Source organism: Arvicanthis niloticus, chromosome 5 (genome assembly GCF_011762505.2).
Source record: "Arvicanthis niloticus isolate mArvNil1 chromosome 5, mArvNil1.pat.X, whole genome shotgun sequence".
Classification (NCBI taxonomy): Eukaryota; Metazoa; Chordata; class Mammalia; order Rodentia; family Muridae; genus Arvicanthis; species Arvicanthis niloticus.
Window position 1 is genome coordinate 62,040,599 of NC_047662.1, and position 17,979 is coordinate 62,058,577.

General features: G+C 41.4%; 1 protein-coding gene and 1 pseudogene across 2 annotated transcripts in view; one reads left to right on the forward strand and one right to left on the reverse strand.

Annotated features, from left to right (window-relative positions):
* Mllt3 (MLLT3 super elongation complex subunit) overlaps window positions 1-17,979 on the forward strand; it is a 251,859-nt gene that overhangs the window by 31,288 nt on the left and 202,592 nt on the right. The gene's annotated exons all lie outside the window — the stretch shown is intronic.
* Window positions 1,423-1,538, reverse strand: LOC117709731 (small nucleolar RNA SNORA17; annotated as a pseudogene).

A 17,979-nucleotide genomic window follows, 5' to 3' on the forward strand; every position in this document is an offset into this window, starting at 1 on the left:
GCATGTAGAACTGAGCTCTTTGACCAGGTATGAGACTCTGGATCAATCTCTGCTCACTGCAAAAGGCAGCTTCTTCAATAAAGAGTAAGGGCAGCACTTACCAAGGAAGATGGGCATAAAACCAACAGCCTTGGAACAAAAATTTCCTGTCTCTGTCTCTGTCTCTGTCTCTGTCTGTCTGTCTGTCTGTCTGTCTGTCTCTCAGTCTCTCAGTCTCTCAGTCTCTCACTCAAGAAACTTTTTATCGTTTCTTTGTGAATTTCACATCATATACCCCAATCCCACCCATATCCCCCTCCCCTCCTACCCGCCCACCACCCTTGCAGCCCCCTCTCCCGCCTCAACATAAAAAATAAAATCTCATTGTGGAAACTGTAGTATGCCATAGTGTGTCCTACACTATACCCCTTTGTCCATACTTCTTTGCTTGCAGATGTACATCTCAGTGACTCATTGGTCTGGTACGAGGCCTTTGGCTTCTGCTACTCTAGCAATACTGGATTCTCACTGGGATTCTTCTCAGACAAATCCTGTAGTTTTGGATCTGTAGGACTTGTGGCCCCTTGATGTACTCAGCAGTTCACTGAGGGGGTAGATGTTGGGATGGTCCATTTCAAAGCCCTGGCTCAGTCCCTGAGAGGTATTTGAGGTGGTTAGCCTGCTGGCTTTCCTGCTCTCAGGCAGTCTGGGGCCCACTCACCCATAACCCCCACAGCCAGGGCCAGCTTTACCCTGCTGCCCAGGTGAGGTGCACCACCTGCTCTCCCGAGTGTTGCAGCTGGTAAAGGACATGTCCAGTTCTCCCATTCTCATGACCCTGCGGCCAGCTCTCCTGCCTGCCATAAATGTGGAGGAGGGAGGAGGGTGTCTCTCCTTCAACCAAGCCACCACTCTGCAGATAAGAGGCAGGGCCAGCTCTCCCACACTCATGCCCTCGGGCTGGCTCACCTCTAACCCCACATCTGTTGCACATCTACCCCACATCTGCACAGCCCTCAGACATCAACATGCACCCTGATGGCAGCCCAGACCAGGGATGTCTGCCTGGCCTTTCTGGCCTTTTGTGCTGCAGGGCCATGGACCCAGATGTGACTCCTAGTGGCAGCACAGACCAGGACCCCACCATGGTCCCAGGTGGCATCACCAACTACTCACATCAGGCCTCTGAGGCTCCAGTTCTGCCTCTCCTCACTGTGCCCACATCCTTTTGTTTCTCTTTCTCTCTCTTCCATTTCTCCACCACTTGCTTGCTTCTCTGGGTAGCTCCCGGGGTCTCTGAGTGTCTGGTGTCATCTCAGGAGTACTATGCCCCTCTTGTGCATTATGGTGCCAGGCAGGGGTCATCTTGAACATGGTCTGCCCGGGTGCTAAGCCTGTGCAGTGCTGGACTGGTGGTCGTCTCAGGCTCACTGGTTTTCAGGGTGTGTTAGGTGACCAATAGTTCAGATGGTCTTAGGTCAGAACACTGAGTGTAGACATAGCCTCTTTCCTCTCTGCCACCTACACGTGTAACACAACAGCCACACCTGCAGTGCAATCAGCTCCGAGCTGATTCTTAATCTTAGAATGGTAGAGCAGATCTGTGACTCTTACAGAAGTGAATTTGAATTCCAGGAAAGGCCTGGCTAGTCCCCAGAATACGTTTTGTTTTGTACAATTTTTTAAAAGATTTATTTAGAGGGCATCTGATCCCATTACAGATGGTTGTGAGCCACCATGTGGTTGTCAGGAATTGAACTCAGGACCTCTGGAAGAGCAGCTGGTGCTCTTAACCACCGAGCCATCTCTCCAGCCCTGTTTTGCTTTTGATATTTATTAAGGCATTTTAAAGACTTTCTGGACACACACACACACACACACACACACACACACACACAGAGGCATTTTTAAAGTATGGATGTAGACCCTGTCACAATGATGTATACCTGTTATCCCAGCACTCAAGAAGCGATAAGTGTATGATGTCAAGCTTGAGGCCAGCCCAGACTACATTGAGGTCCTATCAATGTGTACCTGTAATCCTAACCCTTGGGAGAGTTGTTGCAAGTTTGGGGCCAGCCTGATTTGTATCGTGAAGTCCAATGCCTGCCAGGGCTACATAGGAAAACCTTATGTCCCCCCTCTCATAACAGGCAGGATGGGTGGGTGAGGATATGGATCAGAAATAACCAAAGGATAGACTTATAAGTTAGAGTGGGGTTGTAAGGTTAAAATCATTTTCCTATTTTCTATTTTATTTTATTGAGATGGATATACATTGAGAGTAGACAAAGTACTCACTGCAGTTTTGTTTTTGATATAAATCTTAATGTCACCTTGGAATGACACTTTATAGGGATTAGTGGCTCACCAGTTTCTGTTCATATGCTTGCTTTATGGGTTTTGTGTTCTTTTTCCATTTGGAAACTCATTTTTGGTGTTTTGGTTTCATCTTCTTTAGACAAGCTACCTGTCACATTGTTACCACATAATGTTTTTTAAAAGCCCACATGTAACTAACCATTCATTCCTTTGCTTAACCGCATCTGTCTGTGAAAATGTTTTCTTTGTGGAGGAAAAAACTCAAGTGCATGCTACTCCCACAAGGAAGGAGCCTATAAGGCTCAACACAAAGTAGGTCAGTAGGTCATTTTCAGATGATTCTTTTTGTTTGTTTGTTTATTTATTGTTTGAGACAGCATCTCTCTATGTAGCCCTGGCTCTTCCAGCACTCACTCTGTAGATAGAGTTCTTGAACTCACAGAGATTAATGGTGTGCATCATTGTACCAGATGATTCTTTGTTTTCAAATATTTCAAGCCTTTGTGTAAGTTTTCCTCTTGGTCTAGATTCTTTTTATAGTATTGGGGATTGAACCCAGGGCCTTGGTCATGTATGTTACACCAACTGAGCCTTCATAGATGACGTTGTAAATGTCTGTCTACACATTTGTCTTGTGGGCTTGACTGAGTTCTGTGGAAGTATTTGCCTCCAGCTCTCAGCAGATTACCACCTAGTGTGCAGTCAACCATCTTTTATTAAAAACACTGCATGCTGCAGGCTAAAGGTACCTACCACCTAATGTCTTCAGAGTGAAGGTTGGGAGTGCCCTGATGGTTCTGTAGATGCTAGAATCAGACAGCAATAGGTGTCTTCTCTGTCTGAGACCTGGCCAGAAGAAAACACAATGGGTAGGTCAGGAAAAACAGTAAACTAGATTTTAAAAAGGAAAGGCCACTTTTGTTGATGTAAAAACATCAACATTTTTGAAAGGTATTTGTGTTTGAAGACCATAATTTAAGGACTTGTAATTAACCTAAAATGTTAGAATTAAGATATATTACTCTGAAGTACTCTTTGTGTGTGTGTGTTTGCAGGGCCTGGTATGCTTAGATATCCTTTGTTTACTAGGAAATGTCAGTATAAACGTAAAGTGCCGAGGCCCTCTGTGCTTGACACTAGTCTAAAAGGGTCTTGTGCCTCCTTGGAAGGCAGGACTGATGCTTTATTTACTCCGGTATCTTGGATACTTACAGGGTTGGAAAGTTGGTGCCCATTGAGACGGAGGTACTGTGGAGGCTTGTTAGTAAGTTAGAGAGGCCGCTGACAGGAAAAGAGGGATTTCAGCTTCTTACAGGTGTCATAGGTGATTTTGTAAGGGGGCTATTTGTTATCTACAAAGTGGCAGGCCCTGGCAGGTGTCATTGCACAGTGTTGGGCTCCCCAGAAATCAAGTTAATACCATGTCTGCAACAGAGTTGCTATCGTAGAAGGAACTTAGAAAACATAAGCCTGTGAGACACTCAATCCTTGAACCTTTTAAATAAGAAGATGTTGTAGTGTGCTCTAAAACTAGGTCAAAAATGTTTTTCTCTTAATGTTTGGAAAGAAAGTAGTCACCCCTTCCTACATGCCTTGTAATTTAGGTATTCTTGTCAGTTGGAAGGAATAGGGTGCTTCTTTGTCTCAGAGATAGAAACTCTGGGTTTGAATTTTGGGTTCTCTAGTCTGCTAATGACCGCATGCTAAGATTTCCCCGGCATCCAGGAGGTGATGCTTTTGAACTGCAAGTAGAGAGAGATCAGCTAGCTTTGACCGGTTGCCTTGAAGAATGGTGGTAACGGAAGGGAATTAAAAAGAGATTGTGTGAAGCATCGTAAATGATAATATGCTAGTAAATCAGTGGCTTACAAGTTTATTACTGTATGGTATTTCCAGAAGAATTGAATTTTGGCCAAATACTCTGGCTTAGAGTTGATTATAGCTGAATATTGTAACCATGAAGGAAATGTGTGCATGTGTTAGTGGGGGTCTCTCCCTCTGTGTGTTTTAATCTCTTTTTGGTCTTACTGCTATTCTAAAAAATTATCCTTGTAGTTTTGAAGTTATTGGGAAATCATGTTCTCAGCTTGCCTCAATGTTGACACATGCAATAATAAAAATATTAACGGTGTTGTAAAATGTAGGGAAGTTAGTGTGTTAACATTATTTTATTTCAAACTATAGAACCATCCATTCCATTTATCTTGTCCTTGATAATTTTCTAAAAAATTATCTGATTACCACCTGGAAATTTTGAAGGAAATTAATTTATCAGATTTTTTACTTAGAAAAGAATAGCATTTAGAGAGAGATTGTATGCTTTATTTTAAGCCATTTTTGAAAATAAAAGACATAGAAGTAATAAAAGAATATTATTCAGAAATACTTTTTAACACCCACCCCCTCCTAAAAACAGGGTTTTGCCATGTATCCTCTAACTGGTCTTGGACTTACTGTGCAGATAGCTGCTGGGATTAAAGCCATGCACCGCCATGCCTGGCTATTTTTGATGGTTTTGACAATTGCTCTCTCTTATTTCCCCTACCCTTGCTGCCTTTCTCTATGCTCCTGAATGATAATCCTCTTCTAGGAATAAAACCCAGAGTTTCTCTAACTTTGCTTTTGGTTTCCCTTTCCTTAGAGAAAGAAACAATCCTCTTTGAGATTAATTGAGGGCTTTGAGTTTGATTTGTGTCCTGCCATACTCTGAATAACTTTCTTCCATGTTTCTTTGCTTAGCCTAGCTTCCAGCCACACACCTAACTTCGATCTTTTCTCGATAGGTTACTGTAGCTTATTTTAGGGAGTTAATTAATTGTTTTATTCCCTCTCCTCCCAGTAATATTTTGTGGGTTATGCAAAATGTTGGTGATAGGGAGTTTGGATTTGGGTCAGATGTCTTCATTCACACCCCCTTCCCCTTTACCTTACCAAGTGACCTTGATCTTGATTTTAGTAGCATCCATCTGTATTATATTTTGAAAAGATTTATTTTTTATTTTATGTATATGAGTGTTTCCATGCATGCATGTATGTATACTACATATGTGCTTGATGCCTGTGGAGATAAGAAGAGAGAGTATCAAGTCCTGGAACTGGAGTTATAGATGGTTGTGGGCTACTCTGTGTGTGCTGGGAACTGAACCTAGGTCCTTTGAAAGGTCAACAAGTGAATTCTTAACCACTGAGCCCTCTCTCCAACCACATATATTTTTAAAATACTTTAATCAGAAAACTGATATCCAGTGATAAAAAGGTGCTGGTTTCAAGTTTCTCCCAGAGATGCACTGAGAGTGTGGCCATGTACTGATAACGTCAGACATTTTCTCTTCTGCCCATCTTTGGTCCTGGAGAGGACCTAGTCTTCTACATGTCTAGTAACCTTCACAGGTGAGCTCACTTCCAAATGGACATGGTGCTACACTTTGGGAAGCACACTTGAAAACACTGAGAAGGACCTCTGTTGACACATAATCACCAAAGACACATGTGACAGCGAGCCTGGAATGCTCAGCACGCTTGTCAGTAGCAGAGGACTGCAGATGGAGACAGCAGACAGAGGCTCAGGGCTTAAGAGCATTGGTTGGTCTAGCAGAGGACCGAGGTTCAATACCTAGCACCCACATGGAATCTCACAACCATCCGTACCTCTGGTTCCAGGGGATCTGATGGCCTACTCGATCACCAGACATACACATGGTACAGACATACATGCAAGCAAAACATCCATCTACATAAAATAAAAAACCAAACATATTTAAAAAATGGAACAACAAACATTGAGGTACTGCTACATTGAATGCTAGGAGTGATGGAGTTTGGCTAGAGGCCCCATTCATTGTTGATGGGAATGCAAAATGATACAGGCACTTTGGCAATTTCGTAAGAAGATAGACATATTTTTACCATATGTTATGGGAAAAATGTTTCCATTCTTTCCCGATTCCTATGTTGAAGCTTTAGCTGACTGTATAGTGATGTTTGTATGTAGAACTTCTGGAGGTAATTAAGATGAAACGAGGTCGTACCAATAGGGTCCTGATCTGACACACCAGGACTCTTATGGGAAAAGTCAGGATGTGGGGTACCATGCATGTAGCTAATGTTTTGTTTGTCAATTACAAATAAATTCAGAAATGCTCACAGGTGCACACACATGGAAGGAAGGAGGGAAGGGAGGGGCCAAGAGGCTTTCTGTCACTGCCATTTGAGGACATAGCTAGCCTTCACATTGATCTTTGACATCTTAGCATCCAAATCTGGAAAAATAAAATTATGTTGTTTAAAATACCCAATCTAGGCCTGGCCTTGTGGTGCTCATCTTTAATCCCAGCACTCAGGAGGCAGAGGCAGGTGTATCTCTGTGAGTTCAAGATCAGCTTGGTTTACCTAGTGAGTTCCAGGACAGCCAGAGCTATACAATAGAGAGACCCTATCTCAAAATAAAATGAAATGAAATGAAATAAAATAAAATAAAACCCAGTTTAGGGATTTGTCATTGGAAAGTTAAAATATCAACTGGCTTAGAATCCTTGATCCCAAATTCTTTTTTGCAGGGGGCTGTTGAGTGAGGGTTTCTCAGTGGCTAGGCTGTCCTAGAACTAGCTTTGTAGACCAGCCTGGCTTCTAATTCATAGAGATCCACCTGCCTCTGCCTCCTGATCTGGGATTAAAGACATGAGCCACTACCACCTGACTGATTCTAAGTTCTTACCCAGTTGAGTTGACTTTGTCTCTCCAGTGAAAGTACTTGAGTGCTTCTGACACCTATATTCATCATTATCCCAAAGTCTGAAACAGATAAACAAAAGTGATAAAGTGCTGTACATCCAGGCAATGGAGTTCTCACTCAGCAATAAAAAGTAACGGACTGCCATGGCATGGAATGACATGGAAGAACCGTAATGTGTGCTGGTGAGTGAAAGAAACCGTACATTCAGAGGAGATAAAGCTGAAGATGCCAAGGAAGTCTGTGACTGTGGGGTTTGGCAGAGCATGGGAGGGTGATGGAACTCGAGTGTTAGGGTAGCTAAAGTGTCCTGTGGGATAATGCCGTTACACTTTTGTCAGGAGCTGCAATGTGAGGGTGGTTTCCATGAGTTTGTAATGTGCCATTGTTGATTGTGGCAAGTGTATCCTCACAATGCAGAACAGTAACAGGGAAAACGCAAGAGTTGTTGTGGAGGGAAAGATAGAACGTATGAGAACCCTGTGCTTTTGGTCAAATTTTCTGAAATGGGCTGAAGATTGTTATTAAGAGCACTGTCTGCCCTCCCAGAGGATCCGGGCTCAAGTTCCAGCAGTGGTAGCTCTCAACCATCTGTACCTACAATTCCAGGGGATCTGATGCTGTCTTTTGGCCTCTTTGGGTACCAGTTACCCTTTTATTGCACAGACATATATTCAGGTAAAGCACACTCTAAGAATAAAATGGGTAAAAATAAAAACAAATCTTTAACATTTTTCGAAATCTCACATGTTCTAAAATATACATATTGACATCAAAGGGAGGATTTTGTGTTCATGTTTGTTTTATTCTCAAAAGAATTTGAAATTAAACATTGAAATTTTTCATTGCAGTTGGAAATCAGATGTAGTTATACATATATAAATAAGTACATATGTAAGTATATACATATGTACACACACACACACACACACACACACACACACAATATCTTGGAGCATGCCACTAATCCCTGCACCCAAGAAGCAGAGATAGGAGGACCTGGTGAGTTCCAGAGTTCAGACTCAGCTTGGGCGGCATAATGAGACCAGATTAGAGAGACAACAGCAAGGCAGATGGCAAGATGGAGGAGGAGGTAGAAGGAACAATGCTGACATGTCTTTTTATTGTTGATTATCACTTAAAGAAAGGATGAAAGGTAATGGTATTTTTTATACCTAGTTGGAAAACAACTCCGTGATGGTATGTTGACTATGTCCTGTCTCCCTGGTACCTGCCGCCGGAATGGCCTGTGGTTTCCTATGGATTGTGGAAGATCAATAGTGTTTCTGCAGCTGCTGTGGGGTTCTGTGCAGTCCAGTTTGCTAGCTGCCAGCTCTGACAGCTTGAGCGTTTTAATCAGTCCTTGTTCTGCATCTTGAGACCTGCCTTTTAGACGTGTTTGGAATGAGAGCCAACCACTCCAAGAGTTAAAAGAAGTGCGTGGTCTCCTTTAGTTAAAAAAAAAAAAAAGTTTCAAGTGAATTTCTAGTGTGAATTAAGGAGACTTACTTAGCCTGCCTTTTTAATCATTAAAGTGGCCTCTTAGAACTCCTGATTTAATGAAAAGATAAAAATGTTTTGTAATTAGCAGATCAAAGCCCTGCTGGGGCTGGTGTTTACATTGTCAGTATGTAAATGAAACTTCTAAAGGGACTGAAAAGAATTTGTTTAATACTCTTTAATTTTGTTTATGTAATTCCTTTGCTTAAAAATCTCTCCTCTCCTGCTCTTTGCATTGACAATTTTAAGGTAAACTTTAACTCACCACTCTCCCTGTATCAGGGACTTTGCAGTGTTAATTGTGGACGTTTACCATATATGTAAGTCAGATTTTCCCCCATACTTAAAAAAAAAAAAACTTAAAAAAATGATCTTGAAAGGTTGTCTCACCAACTCGAAAACATAAACAGATCTATTGATTAATATTAAAGAAGTTTCAGAAGAATTGGATGTATCCATTGTAATCTTGTGCTAGGATTTGGGAATATTCTGAGTAAATTAACAAGTGCAGTATGGCTTAGCTTGCTTAGTTTCTTTGGAATTACAGTCACAATTATCAGTGTTTGTGAAGGGCTGGTTCCAGAATCTCCATCCGAAATTCTGAAGATGCGTATGTTTTATCTGTATAAAATGATGTCGAAATTTCACATAACTCACACAAACCCTCTCCTATTTTAAAAAAAAAAAATTCTAAATTATGTGTACCTAATATGATGTCTTAGTTACTTCTCTACTACCTTGACAAAACACGATGCCCAAGGCAACTTATAAAAGAAAACATGATATTTGGGGCTCGTGGTTCCATAATGTTAAGAGTTTATGACCATTATGATTGGGAGTTGGTGCAGTAGAGTAGCTGAGAATTTACATCTAGCCCGCAGCAGGAGGCGATGGCTGATGTGGAATGGTAAGGGCTTTTAACACCTTGAAACCCACCTCCCCTAGTGACACACTTCCTCCAACAAAGCCACACCTCCTAATCCTTGTCAAAGAGTTCCACCAACTGGGACGCAAACATTCAAACATGAGTCTATGAGGGCTCATTCTAATTCAAATCACCACATGTAATATAAATGCTATATACATAGTTGTTAAATTAATATTGTTCGAGGAATAATGACAGAAGTTTATATGTTAAGGACAATACTTCATGAAATTTTCTTTATCTTTTTTAAAGCAAGTGTTTACTAATTATTACATATGTTCACATGTATGGTTGCTTGTTTGCAAATGCCAGTTGTTATGTTCGTTCTATGTGTGTAAGTCAGAGAACAGCTCTTGGGAGTCATTTCCCTCTTGCTACCTTGTAAAAGCTGGAGACCAAACTCGGCTTGTTAGGCCTGTGCACGAGCTGCTCTACTCACTGAGCTACCTTACCAACTAAGGTTTTACTTACATGCTGCATTTTATTTAGTGTGTGTGCATATATGTCCGTGTAATTATGTACACACATACATGCACACATGCACACATATGCAAGCCATTACCTACTGATTTCAAGTCACTTTAGCACTGATTAGCAAGCAAGAACTTGCCATTACATATGTAGTGGACAGGGTCCTGGTCAAGTAGTTCAAAGCAAAGCCATTAGAGAGATTGTTCAGGACAGTTCATCATGGAGGGGAGAGAGGCTCATGAAGCCTCACTACATCCTGAGGAGCTGCTGTGAGGGTTTGGTGGGAGTGTACGTTAATAATTTTCTTCCATGGCATGGCCACTGATAACTTGCCTATGCTCCAGTCAGTAATCCACAGCCTGTGCTTGACCCGGGAACCTAACTGAACTCAGTCACAGAGAAGGTAAACAGCAACAGGAAGAAGACAGAGAAAGGGACCTGCTGGCAAGGGAGGGAGATAAGAAAATGCAGCGGGGCTGGAAAAGACAAACACCTTATATACATATGTGGCATTGTCGGAGAAGTGATAGAAGCTGTTCAAAAGTGTCTTTAGAACTTGTTTCAAGAGTCTCAGATCTTCAGTGGTAACTCCCATTTGGAACTCTATTGTGGGTGGGTAAAAAAAGAATTGGAGGGATTCCGTGGAAGAGTAGCTTCCCAAAAGATTCATTCTAAGGTTCAAACTGAACATCATAAAAAGTTACGTGAGTTAACAGGCAAGGGTTAGCCGGGTGGTGGCGCACGCCTTTAATCCCAGCACTTGGGAGCGGATTTCTGAGTTCGAGGCCAGCCTGGTCTACCGAGTGAGTTCCAGGACAGCCAAAGGCTATACAGAGAAACCCTGTCTCGGGAAAAAAAAAAAAAAAAACAAAAAAAAACAGGCAAGGGTTAAATGTATCTCGTGACTGTCTAGTTATAGCAGGGGAGCTACGAGTGGAGAGAAGGGAGTTTATTAACTTTTTTGTTTTGACGAGTTAGTACTTATTCTATGCCCATAGTGAAGAGCAAGGAGACGGAAATGAAAGAACGGCCTTGTGACTTTGTGGTGGGCATGCATGCCTGTGAATGGATGGCACAGGTAAGTTGTGTACAGTGGCAGGATGAGTTATGCTGGAGCCCTGGGGTCTTGCTCAGGCAACAAGCCAGGCCTCTCTATTTAATGGGCTTCATTAGCGTAACTGGAACGGGACCTGGTGTTCATTGTTCACCTCATGCGAGTCTAGTGAGATTTAATTAGTTCTGTTTACACAAGGCTATCTGGACTGACATCTAAATCTAGCCTGTAGCCTCCTATCTCTGCCAGACTTATGAAAGAATGGGAGACAGAGGCATACATGATGGCTCATGCCTTTAACTCCACCATTTTGGAGGCAGAGGCAGGTAGATCTCTGAATTCAAGGCTAGCTTAGTCTTGATTGTAAATTTCAGGGTAACCACAGCTGCATAGTGAGAAAACCCCAAAACAAACAAAAACTAAACAACAGCAACAAGACAACCAACCCATCACCCCACCAGTTAACAAACAAACAAACAAACAAACAAAAAACCCCAATAACCTAATGAAAGATAGTTCCTTCACCTACCTTCCCTTGGAGTGTTGGAGGAGAAGGGGCCATGCCCATGGTCCTTGTTCCCTCAGTGGTTCAGGAGGATGGAGGCTTTTCTAACATCTCCTCTCATGTCCTGCTCTTTTCATTGTCTTTACTGGGCATGATACAAGGGTAGTGTTAAAGAGGAGACTGTCCTTGTCTAACACATGATTTTGCTACTTTGCACTGCCATAGAAAATTAAAGCATGTCCGTATAATGACTCTTATCAGCTTCCCATTTGTTCCAAGGATTTCCTATTTGTCAGGATCATTATGAGAAACGAACTGGCCTGTTAGGTGCACACTGTAAGTAGAAGTATAATAAACACAGGGCAGGCCATGTTGTAACTTTAAGTTGCCTAGTAGAAACAGTTAAGCTTTGTGTCATTGATTTAACTAATTATGTGCACTTGTCTCTGTGTGTGCATTTGCTTATATGTCTGGGTACTAATAGAGTCCAGGAGTGTCTGGTACCCTTGGGCTGGAGTTAGAGGGATTGTGAGCCACCTGATGTGGGTGTTGGGAACTGAACTTGGGTCCTCTAGAAAGAGCAGCCAAGTGCTAACTTCTGAGTGGTCTTCAGCCCCACTAATGTATGCTTTTGAGTCAGTGTTGTGTTCTGTAGTCCGTCATGGTCCTCAGGCTGCAGCTCTGTCTAACTTAGGTTCTCAAAGTGGTAAGATTAAAGGCTATCATTCTGAGGTAATGTGCATTTGTATTTATTGAGTCAGGATCTTCTATGGCTCAGTCTGGCCTCTCTTGTGGGTAGCATTCAGGTCTTCCCAACTGCCTATTTTTCTATTGTGCTATCTTTTTATGATTCCCTTTCTAAGGAATTCCCTTTTCAAATGATAAGAATGTAAAGGTTCTCCCTCCCTCCCTCCCTCCCTCCCTCCCTCCCTCCCTCCCTCCCTTCTTTCCTTCCTTCCTTCTTCCTTCCTTTCTTCCATTGTTCTTTAGGTCTAGTTCCCCATTTGAAAGCATTGACTGCTCTGATAATGTTTTAGCAGGGAGGGATTTGATAAAATGGATTAGGTGCTTAATATATCTTGAAGGGGCAGAGAGGGTAGGCTGTGGGCTGGCTTTCTAGGAATGACACCTAGAGTAAAATGGAGCTGGCCAGTCAAGGGAACTGCAGTCTCTGCTGTGAGAGGCTACCTCAGCAGCCAAGCAGCTGCTCAGGGTCTGTAGTCTGTTTGCTGGCTACTTGATGTACTTAGACTCTATACCTTTGAAGTTGAACACTGACTGAGAGTACCACAGTGCTAGAAGCTCACGCGAACACAGAATTTACCTTTAGCTTTCTAATCTTTTCTGGTTGTCTGGCTTGTAGCTGTCCTTCAGTGCACTGAAGGGACAGGATGTGTTTTATGAACAAGTCTGCAACCAGTGCCTGCATGGTTAGTGTTTTGGTGTGAAAGTCAGGAGTGGTCAAGTGAATCTCTGCTGCCTCCAAGGTTATAATTTTGTTGTTTGTTTGGTTTGGTTTGGTTTTTCGAGTTTCTCTGTAGTAGACCAGTCTGGTCTCAAACTCACAGAGATCTGATGGCCTCTGCCACCAGAGTGCTGGGATTAAAGGCATGTGTGCCATACTAGGTTGAAAGTTCTGTGAAATGAGATGGCACTTTGAAATGAAATCTATGTTTTCTTCTCTGGAGGCAGGCTGGCTTGCTTTCTCTCTCTCTCTCTCTCTCTCTCTCTCTCTCCTTCCTTCCTTCCTTCCTTCCTTCCTTCCTTCCTTCCTTCCTTCCTTCCTTCCTTTCTCTTTTCCCAGGTCAGAGTCTCTGGAAAGATAAGAACAAATTATAATATTCCAGAATCTAACTTGATTACTTCATGGTTTGAAAGACCCGAGAGTTCATCTCCACAAATCTAGCCTGTCAGTGTTGTTCCTCTTGTTGAGTTAGTGTTTCCATCTCTTAACTGAGACTTCATGCTATGGAATGCTGATGCCTTCGGATAGAGGAAGGGAAGGTTGTTTCTGCTGTTTTTCCTGGGTTATTAACTAGCCAGATCTAGGGATAAGTCATCACAAAGCATGATGTGCTGTTCTGGAGGGGACAGGTAGAAGATTGTATTTCTTAGGCTTATTTTGGGAGAAGAAAATAGACATGGGACAAGCATGCTGTTGACAAGCATAGGGAAGGGAGTAAGTCTTGTTAGTGTGGATGAGCAGCAGTGTCTTCACCTATTGGCTTGTTAGAAATATAGAGGATGAGACTGTGGCTCCAGTTTGTTGATTCAGAGACCTGGGCATAGTGCCTCATACCAGCAGTCTGCTATTTAATAAGTCCTCGGACTTGAATAACTGAAATCGGGCTCAGTGTGCTCCTTTAAGAGGAATACTGGACACCTGCGTATCCAAGTCTGTTCTGTATCAGTCCAAACCAGCAGACAAATGAACAAATTCAACATGGTTTATGTTATTGGGCAAATCTCTTGGATTTTGTTTCTCATCTGTAAGTGGAAAATACACAGTTTTGGCTTTATTGAGGATTAAATAAGATAGATGGGTTTTGCCATATGTGTGAGATGAGGTTAATAATTACCATTGTTATTATGTATTATGATTACAGAAGTCATTTTGGAAGTTAATTCTGTGTCACCAAGGTTAGAATTGTTACAGCTTTGTTTTAATCTATGTAAAAATTAACTTTGCTTGAATGTCATTTAGTTAGTTAGTTTATTTTTTAAGAAGGTACTCTGGGTGCCTGAACTCACTGTATAGACTAGGCCAGGCCTTGAACTTACTGAGATTTGCCTGCTTCTGCATCCCAAGTTCTGGAATTCGAGGCATTTCGTACTTCTTGGCTTTCCACTTGTTCATTCATTCATTCATTCATTCATTCATAGTGTCACTGTGGTGCGCAGGCTGGCAGCTCTGCCCCAGGGTCCAGAGCATTTAGGTTACAGGGTGGTAATTTTATCCTTACCCAAGTTGCAGACATGGAGGAAGCTGTAAAGGGATGAACAACAAACACCAGCCAACTTGAAGTCACCTTGCACAGCAGCCTGCAGCAACTTCCTTCTTAAGAAAAGCTTTGTTTTAAATTCAAGTACTGATGGTTTCATTATGACTTTCTCTCACATGTATATAATGCATTTTTATGGTATCTTCCCCCCATTCGTCTCCCCTCCGCCCTCTGAGACATTCATTTAGTGAGTGCTTGTATGCTTTTTTTTTTTTTTTTTTTTTTTTTTTGGAAGGAAAAATTGTATCTGGGGTGGGAAAAATTTCTGTTTGATTAAGAAGAGGCTTTGTAGCTTTTTGTTTCTTTGTGCTTTTAGTAATGGAACCCAGGGCCTGAAGTATGTAGACAAGTGTTTACCATTGAGCTACGTCCCCAGCTGGAGGCTTTTTAATGTTAATTTCTCTTCAAATAAGTTTTAAAAATTAACTCTTGGATTTTTTTCTTGTTCTTAAAACTAAACAAACGGAATGAGAAATCTTGAAGTTATTATTAGTAGATAACTTTTAATTGACAAATATCCTTATACTCCTTGGAGTATAATGTGGTGTTTTGAAATGCTGATGTTAAGTTTATTAGCGTATCTACTACCTCATACACTTTTTAAAAAGAAGTATGCAGTTTTCCTTTATGTGTTAATGTTTTGCCTGCATTGATGTGTGTATGTGTGTGTGTGTGTGTGTGTACGTACTCCATGTGTGTCAGTGAATGCCAAAAGAGGGTGTTTTATCTAATACACAGGTGTAGATACACACACACACACACACACACACACACACACACACACACACACACACACACACACACACACAGTTTCAGACACATATTTGTTCTGTTCCATTTGTTAGACATTTGCTTTGCCTAAAAGATAATGTTCATTATCAGAGTGAGGAAACTTTTCAGAGGCCCGGAGTCACTCAATTACAGCTGTCTGCTCTACCATTAAATAGAAACACTTGTAAGCAATGCACAAAGTGATTTTTATTTGCAAAACTATGAGATGTTTTCTTGGTTTGCGTTATTTTGTTAGCCTACTTATTGTTATTAATGTATTGATGTATTCTATAGCTGTATGGAAAAATGTACATTGTGGTGAGAAATAATTTGGATAGAATAAGATTTTTAGAAAGATGATTATGAGCCACTGTGTGGGTGGTTGGGAACTGGACCTGGGTCTTCTGGCAGAGCTGCAAGCACTCTTACCTGCTGAGCCATTTCTCCAGACCTAACCTTACATACTTTTTGTAGTGCGAACATTAAAAATTACTTTTTTAGCAATTTTAAAATATTGAGATTCACCTCTTTTTAAAAATATTCTACATTTTATTAAGATCATGCAACATTTGCTTTTTCATGTTCAGCTTATTCTGCTTTGTATAATATACCTTGTAGGTCATTTATGTTTTTGCAAGTGAGGAAGCTTTTTTTAAAGGCTAGTTGTCCTCTCTGTCTCTGTCTGTCTGTCTGTCTGTCTGTCTCCCTCTCTCTTTATGTTCTTTATTTGTTCACCATGTAATGACACGTGGCCTCTCTGTGTCTTGGCTCCTGTGACTAAGGCCGCAGTGAGTCACTAGTGCAGATCTCTCTGAGACAGTGGACAAGGTTTCCCTGTTCTCTGCATCCTCACCAACATTTGCTATCTTCTCGAGTTTGAAAAGGCCACTTTAACATGTGAGGTGCTGTTTCTGATATGCATTTCTCTGATTTTAAGTGTGTCTTACAAGCCTCTTAGCTAGGGCACGTCTTGTCTTAGTCTTGTCTTAGAAATAGCTAGTGAGGCGGTGGGTCTCGCCCCTCCTTTTTATAAACATTTGCTTTCAGTATTGAGTTTAGTTTCTGATTTATCTTGGACTTTGGTATCCTTTAAAATGTTCGCACATGTTGTCTTGCAGTCCATAGCTTGTTGCTTCACTGTCACTTCCTTTACTGTGCAGACTTCTTTTCAGTTTGATGTAATCCTGTTGGTCTATTTTCAGTTTTGTTGCAATTGCAAATTATCATTGGAAAGGGAAAAGCTTTTGTTGGCAGTTGGGAAACTCACCTGTGTTTGTTAAAACTTGCTAAAAATACTCATTCTCCAAGCCAAATAGAACTATATAAAATAAATTGATGTACAGAGGGAGGCTGTGCACATGTGTCAGTACCTGTGGGGTCTCTTTTGTTCCTTGCTCCTGTGACTGACTTTCTCTGCTGCAGTGGCAGGCCTTCTGTTTGCAGTGAGTAAGAAGCACCGAGCTGTTCTCAGCCTTTCTTAACTTTGTCGAAATACAGTCGGGCGCTTGTGGAGTTAGTTTACACGTATGCCCGTGACTCATCTTCAGGCAGTGGCTTTTTTTCAAGTTAGAATTAAAGGTCACAGTCCTTAGTCCTTAACCTCGTGTTCTAAGTGGGGAGGGCGAATCAAAAGGAGTTTGAAATGGGGGGTAGGGGAGAGAAAGGAATTTGGGAGGGGGCTGGATCTGGGCCAGTAGCTTTTTCCTTTAAAGGGTTACTTTTCAGAGAATAATCAGTATTGCTATGATTTCCCAGAATTGTTAATTTGAAACTTTCTGTATTTGACAATGCTGTTCATGGAAGTTGGGCTTTTGAAGTTTTAATTTTGTTTAAATGTTTCATTGTTTTTTTTTTTTTTTAATCATACCACCAGTAGGAAACAGAGTTCTTTAATGTTTAGAGTGCCCTTTTCCATTCATGCCATCATGCTGGTAAATCGTTGTTATAGATGTGCTAAGAATCTTACTTAAGCAAAAATACTTTGTAACTATAATTAGCTTGAAAAATGTAAAAAAAAAAATGGGTGCAGGAGAAATAATTTTCATGTTTCAAAGTGTGGCATTCATGTTTAGCCTTATTGATTTTAGTTCTACTTTCATTGACATTAGAGACCAACATTGAAAACACAAAATCCTGTTAGTCTTCAGTTACATTTTATTACTACCAGGCTAGTATGGTTGATGGGAGAAAATTGAGTCTCTCTGACTTAATTCTTTGGAATTCTGTTGTCACTGTTTAAACAAATAAAGCAACTGCCGGCTGCTCACAGAGGTTTTGTCTCTGGGACAGATATAGTGTCCTGGCATTTTTCATATTCTATTATCAAAGCCAAGGTCTAGAATTTTAAGTGGGAAGTTGGCACTAGAATAATAAAATGCCGAACAAAGCTCATCTGAAAGTTCAATAAAGTGAAATTACAGCATTGCAGAGTAAGAGAGTTATGGAACTAAATCCCCCAAATTTGGGGATCTTCTCTATAAAGATGTTATTGTGTAGGAAGAGGGGAGGGAAGGGCGTTTGGGCTAGCTAGGGTATTACTGTGATCCCCAGATGAACAGCCAGGGTTTATGTTTCTGTGAAGGAGGAAGAGTACTTGCTGGTAGAGACCCACTGCATCATGGGAAGAAGCTTGATTGGACTTTTGATCCTTGTTGAAGGCTTAGCAGAGACGGAGGCACCCCATGTGCCTTACCTAGGTATTCTTAGTAGGTACTCTTAGTC